At 44.2% G+C, this 6,996-nt stretch overlaps 1 pseudogene; it reads right to left on the bottom strand.

Moving 5' to 3' along the window:
- Window positions 1–4,222: 4,222 nt before the first annotated feature.
- On the bottom strand, window positions 4,223–5,404 carry LOC103254632 (annotated as a pseudogene).
- Between the last annotated feature and the right edge of the window lie 1,592 nt (window positions 5,405–6,996).

The following is a 6,996-nucleotide window of genomic DNA, read 5'->3' as shown; positions in this document are numbered from 1 at the left end:
CCAATAATCTCATTAAATGCAGTAGTGTCAACAGCCTAATTAAAAGACAAAAATTGACAGATTAGAATTTAAAGAGCCAAAATAGCTCTCTGCTGTCCTTAGAAACCCATTTTGAACCAAAAGACAAAGGCTTAAAGCGAAAGAAAGCTGTATGGCTACATTACTATGACACAAAGTATGTTTCTGAATATGAAATATTACCAAAGATAAAGTGGGATATTTGATAATTACAAAAGAGTTAATTCATCAAGAGTATATAACAACCCTAAATGAGTAGGCAGTTATTAACAGAATTTCAAAATGTATGAAGTAAAAACAGAACTGAAAGAAGAAACAGAAAAACCCACAGTAATTGCTAGAGATTTCATCCCTCCTTTCTCAATAATAACAGAAAAGGTTGACATAAAATCAGCAAGAATGCTGATGATAAACAAATCTATCAGTCAATCTGATCTTATTGACATGATAGTACTCCTTACACAAAACAACAATGGTGGAATAAACATTCTTTTATAGTGCACATGGAATATTCACTGAGATAAACCACATTCTGGGCCATAAAACAAGTCTCAATAAACTTAAAGGCTCCAAACCATACAAATTATATTTTATACCACAATGGAATTAAAGAAGAAATCAGCAATTACTGGGAAATGCCCAAATGTAGGTAAATGAAACAACACACTTCCAAATTATTCATGGGTCAAGAAATCACTAACAAAGAGAATTAGAGAATTTTATAAATGAATAAAAATGAAAACACAAACAGAAAAATCTGTTATAAAACTCAAACAGCACATAAAGTGAAATGTATAACGTTAAATGTTATGTTTGACAAAGGCCTAATATCTAAGATCTACAAGGAACTCAAATGTGCTGAAAAGAAAAAAACAGCCCCATTACAAAGTGGGCAAAAGATATGAACAGACACTTCTCAAAAGAAGACATACGAGCAGCCAACAGATACATGAACAAAATGCTCAGCCTCACTAATCATTAAGGAAATGCAAATTAAAACGACAATGAGAGACCACCTAACTCCAGACAGGATGGCCATTATCAATAACAAAAAACAACAAATGCTGGAGAGGATGCAGTGAAAAGGGAACACATCTACACTGTTGGTGGGAGTGTAAACTAGTACAACCTCTGTGGAAAACCACTTGGCAATTCCTAAAAGATCTAAAAATCAACCTGCCACATGCTCCCACTATTCCCCTCCTGGGAATATACCCAGGGAAACTCAAATTACTTGATGAAAAAGATACCTGCACACATGTTTATTAAAGCATTGTTCACAATAGCAAAAACATGGAACCAACCATGCTGCCCATTAAAAGAGAACTGAACACAAAAAATGGGGTACATATACATAATGGAGTATTATGCAGCCATAAAGAAGGACAAAAGTATGAACTTCACAGCAACTTGGATGGGCTTAGAGTCTATGATACTGAGTGATCTATCACAGAAACAAAGAACCGAGTATCACATGTTCTCACTCATAAGCGGACCTTGAACAATTATTGTAATACTATAAGAAGAGGATTGGCAGTAGCGGGACACTAGTGGGGTGGGAGCGAAGCAGGACTGGCAGTAGTGGGAATCGGCTGGGGGGAAGAGGCATACCTCATCAACAAGGGTACCTGCATAATGAATATTTATATACCTAACCCTGAATTGTACCCCACACCTTTAAAATTAAAAAAATTAAAATTAAAAAAATAAAACAAATGCCCAAGGCAGTCAACGATCAAACTTTCTACCTTCAGAAACTAGAAAAGGAAGAACTAATTGAAGCCAACATTTAAGCGAACAAATGAAGATGATTATGTTAAAAGCTGAAACAATGAAACAGACAAAGCATGTCAATAGAGACATTATTAAAACCAAAAGTTGATTCTTTGAAAATATCAAAAAACTTGTAAAGCTCTAGTTCAACTGAACACGAAAAAAAAGAAGACACAGATTATCAAGGAAAAATGAGAAAAGACATCATTATCGATCCTATAATCATTAAAAGTTAATTAGAGATTTTCAAGCAGTGTTCTGAATAATTCATTTAGGGAAAAAAGTCTTTTCAATAAAAAGGCCAGCACAGCGGTATTTCACAAACAAATAATAAAGCTGGGTACTTTGATCAGACCATAAACAAAACAAAGAACTCAAAATGGATTGCAGACATGAATGTAAAAGTCCAAAGTAAGAGGTCGGGAAGGTGGTGGCCGAGCCAGTCGAACTACGCGAGTCCCAGGGTGAGTGACTGAGTGTATGGAAAATTCTGTGGACGTGCTGGTGCTCCAGTGGGTGTGTGAGTGGCTGGCTGGCTGAGTGGGGCTCGGGAGCTAGCAGCCAGGGCTCTCCCGGTGCAGCGGCTGGGGCCACGGCGGCTGGACTGGGACCCTAGCAATTCCCAGGATGCAGAAACTGAGCACCCTTTTCTTTTGTAATCCACAGACCCTCCCTGGGAAGAAAATGCTGGGAGAGACTGGCTAAGCCTGGGCTTGTGAGCCAGTGGCCAGGCCCCGAGTGCAACAGCTGGTGCTGCAGCTTCTCTGCTTCCTCCCTGGCTCTTCCCAGGTCACAGAAGTCCAGCGCCATATTTTTTTCTACAACGGGCAAAAGCAGGAGAGAAAACATCGCCCCAGGCTTTCCCTAACCAGGGCGGCTGGAGAGACGGCCGGGTCCTGGCTTTGCCTCACCACTTCAGCGCCTGGCAAGGCACTGACTGGCACAGGGGCGGCAGAGGGACTGGCACCCCACCGCCCTCTTGAAGCCGAGGCAGGAAAGTGCTCTGACCCTCTCACCAGGAGCAACAGACCCCATCTCTGTGACTGGTGGATCAACTACTCGGGGACTGGTCATGACCCGGAGGGAGCACAGACTTGGGAGGGACCTGACGATGCTGAGTTCCAGGCACCCCAGCCCCTACCCTGATCCAGCCACGAGACAAAGGATGCGGCCAGAAGAGGCCGAGGAAGAACTCCAACCCGCTCAGTGGGGAGTCCAGGGCTGACCCCACTCCGCCTCCCCAGCACTCCTCCGAGCTTCAGACCCACACAGCGGGGCCACGACCGAGAGGGGCAAACCCAGGCAAAGCCCGGCCGTCAGTCACAGGAGGAGAAGCCATTCCAGGATAGGCCTGGCCGGGGCACCCCCACCCCCACCCCCAGTGCATACTTCGCGAAGAGACAATCCCGTCACTCCCCCCGAGGAGATCTCCTGACCGTACGCGAGTGGGAGGGGAGGAGAGGCCTGCAGCCCCACCCACTTCCACTGCCCCTCCTCCTTCCCTGCGTCAGACACTGGCGAGAGCGAAAGAGGGGTTCTGCAGGAGAGACCCGATTAGAGGAACAATTACAGAGTCTGCCACAAGAGGGCGGTTTTTTCAAAAATTTCAGTTAAAACAATTTAATTTTTTCTGACTGTTTGTTTCTTAGAGCAATTATTTTAAAAATATTTTTCCTTTGTGGGTGAGTGTGTATGTGAGGGTTTGGTCTGTTCCCCCCCCCCCAAATATTTTTTCTTTTCTTTTTCTGTTTCTTCTTTTATTTGCTGTTTTCTGTTTATGTGTGTATGTGAATGATTGAGTGTTCATCTTTCAACTTTGTTGTTGTTGATTTGTTTTTGCTCTTTAGTTTTTCGGGTTTTTTATTTTTTATAGTTTAAGGTGTGTGTGTCAATATATGTGTAAGGGTTTGACCTGAATTCCCTTTTTTTCCTTCTGTCTTTTTGTTTTTCTTCTCTATTCACTTTATGTGAGGCATATGTGTGTGTGTGTTTGGTTTTCTTGGGTTTTTTTTCCTTTTGGTGTTGTCTTGTTTCACTTTGTTGTTATTCCAGTTTGTTTTGGGGTGTGTGTGCATGTCTGTGTGTGTGTGTTCAATTGTTTTTTGCATTGGTTTCTTCTTTGCATCATCATTTAGAGTGGTGGTGGGGAGTTCGTCTCAGAGAACACATACCACAAAAAGTGAACATTGTAATTTGCAAGTAGTTTCTGAATCCTAGTGTCCCATCCCTACTTTATTTGAATTTCAAAAAACTACAAGAGACAGCAAAGTTTACCATCCACCGTCCTATTTCTTTTCTTTTTTTCCCCCTGGAGCCATCAAATTTTATTGGCAGGCCAGGGGAGGAGCCATAGGTGAGTGTCCCTCCCTTCCCATCCCCCTGCCCAGGACACCCCCACAGGAGGGCAGGAACCCAGAGCCTGTGGCCTCACAAGGCCTTGGGCAGGCAGGTCATTGTAGTGGGCTTACTGACCCTCCAGCAGGCCACGGTGGGTGGCGATCTCCAGCTCCAGCCCCGACTTGATGTCCATGAGCCGCTGGTACTACTGGTTCTGCCGCTTGCTGTCCGTGAGCTAGTCACCCAGCTGGGCCTCAATGCTGTCAATCAGGGCCTGGATCTGCACCAGCTGGGCACCAAAGCAAGCCTCGGTGTCCACCAGTGTGCTTTCCAGGACGACTTTCATGCTGAGCTACGACTGCAGCTCGATCTTCAGGCTTTGGAGGGTGCAACCCAGGTCGGTGACTTCGGACTTGCTCATCTGGAGCTGCTCGGTGTGGCAACCTCCTAATTCAACTCCTCAGTCCGGATGGTGAACCAGCCTTCCACATCCTTCCTGTTCTGTTCAGCCATGACCTCATATTTGCTTTACATGTCTCTCAGGATCTTGGCAAGATCAATGCCCAGACAGAATCCACCTCCACACTAACCTGGCCACCCACCCGACCCCTCAGGACACTAATTTCCTCCTCATGGTTCTTCTTTAGGTAGGCCAGCTCCTCCTTCAAGCCTTTGATCTGCATCTCCAGGTCAGTCCTGTCCAGGGTCAGCTTGTCCAATATCTGGCGCAGCCCATTGATGTTGGCCTCAACACTCATGCGCAGGGCCTGCTCTGTCTCAAACTTGGTGTGGAAATCATCTGCAGCCAGATGGGCTGTCGATCCGCAGGACAATCTTGGACTTCTCAATGGTGTCACTTTGTCCCGCAGGTCCTCGATGGTCTTGAAGTAGTGGCTGTAGTTGCAGGAGGGCCCAGGGCCCTGCTTCTGGTACCAGTCGCTAATCTTCACTTCCAGGTCAACGTTGGCCTCCTCCAGGGTGCACACCTTGTCCTGTTAGGAGGCCAAGTGGTCACTGAGGTTCTGCATGGTCAGCTTCTCGTTGCCTGCCAGCAGCCCATCAGACCTGGCCAAGACATTGGTATAGCCGCCACCGAAGTCCCCGGAGGAGGATGAGGACAGGAAGCATGCAAAGGACACCGACACGCCCTGGCCGCCCAAGACCCCTGAATGCTGGGTGCATGGAAGGCACCACCCGCGCTGAAGCACACGGAGCTGCCGCTCATGCCCCTGAAGGATGAGGTGGCTGATGACTGGCGATAGCTGTAGGAAGTCATGGTGAGACAGAGAGGATGGAGCAACACTGGCCAAGAGCTGTGGTGGCAGGAGGGAGTCCATCCTATTTCAAAATCGAACAAATTCAGAGCCCACATCAGGGAAAAATAGAGGACTGAGCAAATATCAGAAGGGAAAGCCTCTCCCACTGACACTGAATAACAGAACTAAAGAGAAAAACAAGAGAATGTCACAAATGAGGAAAAATCAAAGAAGGACCACAGGCAATTTCAAGTGTACCAAATACAAAACTCCTGAAAAATCAGACCTTGGTGCCCAAACAATGCAAGTCACTAATGACTGGCCCCAGAATATGACAGGGATTAGGAAATGGATGGTAAGAGTGGATGAGACTCAAGAAAGATAAGATGGAACACTGAAAGAACTTGTAACAGTGATTTTGGCAATAAAAAATTTCATCCAGGAAATAAATAACAAGATGACAAGCACAGAAAGCAGAATTAATTTAGCTGAAGAAAGAATCTCAGAACTTGAAGACCAGACATGGAATTAACTCGACCTGTAAAAAACATAGAAAGAAAACTCAGAAAGAAAGACAAAAGCCTACAAGAGCCGTCCAATTATATCAAGAGACCAAACCTATGCCTGATTGGTATCCCAGAAGAAGAAAAGGAAATGGAGAACAACTTGGAGCAAGTAATCCAGGAGGCAATCCAAGAAAACATTCCCCATCTCACCAGTGATGTCATGAGCCAAGCACAAGAGTTACAGAGAACCCCCACAAGACATCAAATGAGAAGACCAACCCCTAGAAACACAGTAATTCACCTACACAAAGTAGGCACAAAAGAAAAAATCCTAAAGGTAGCAAGAGAGAAAGGTCAGAAGACTACCTACTGGGAAAAAACCAATCAGAATAGCAGTGAAGCTATTGGCAGAAATACTATAAGCAAGAAGGGACTGGAGCCTTATATTCAAAGTCCTCAAAGATAAACAATATCAACCAAGAATTTACTATCCAGCCAAGCTCAGCTTCATTAGTGATGGAGAATTAAAATTCTTCCCAGACATCCAATCACTAAGAGATTATGCAGCTTCCAGACCACCCCTACAGGCGACACTTAAAGAGGTATTAAGCAGAGAAGAAAGAAAGAAACAAAAAAAAGAATGGCCACGCACTTCCCAAGAAAACAGCAGAGCACAGAATCAACAGAGAATACAGCACAAGAAACTTGAAAACACACACATACATTAACCCCAAAGTCAAAAGAAAACAAGTAATAAAGAAAAAACTTTTTAAGAATCTCAGGATAGCAATAAACAATCACATTTCAATAATCAGCCTGAATGTTAATGGATAAAATGAACCACTGAAAAGACACAGAATGGCAAACTGGATAAGAAACCATGACTCAATTATTTGCTGCATCCAGGAGACTCATCTCACCACAAGGGATGCACACAGACTCAAAGGATGGAAAATGAGTTTCCAGGTAAATGGATCACAAAAGAAGACAGGAGTTGCAATCTTAATATCAGGCAAAACAACCTTTAAACTATCAAAAATTTAAAAAGATGCAAAAGGACACTACATAATGATAAAATGTTCAATCCATCAACAAGAAATATCCAT

Source organism: Carlito syrichta, unplaced genomic scaffold, assembly GCF_000164805.1.
Source record: "Carlito syrichta isolate Samal-C Ts95f unplaced genomic scaffold, Tarsius_syrichta-2.0.1 Scaffold287179, whole genome shotgun sequence".
Lineage (NCBI taxonomy): Eukaryota > Metazoa > Chordata > Mammalia > Primates > Tarsiidae > Carlito > Carlito syrichta.
The sequence above is the reverse complement of the archived record's forward strand: the minus strand, read 5'-3'. Positions and strand labels throughout refer to the sequence as shown.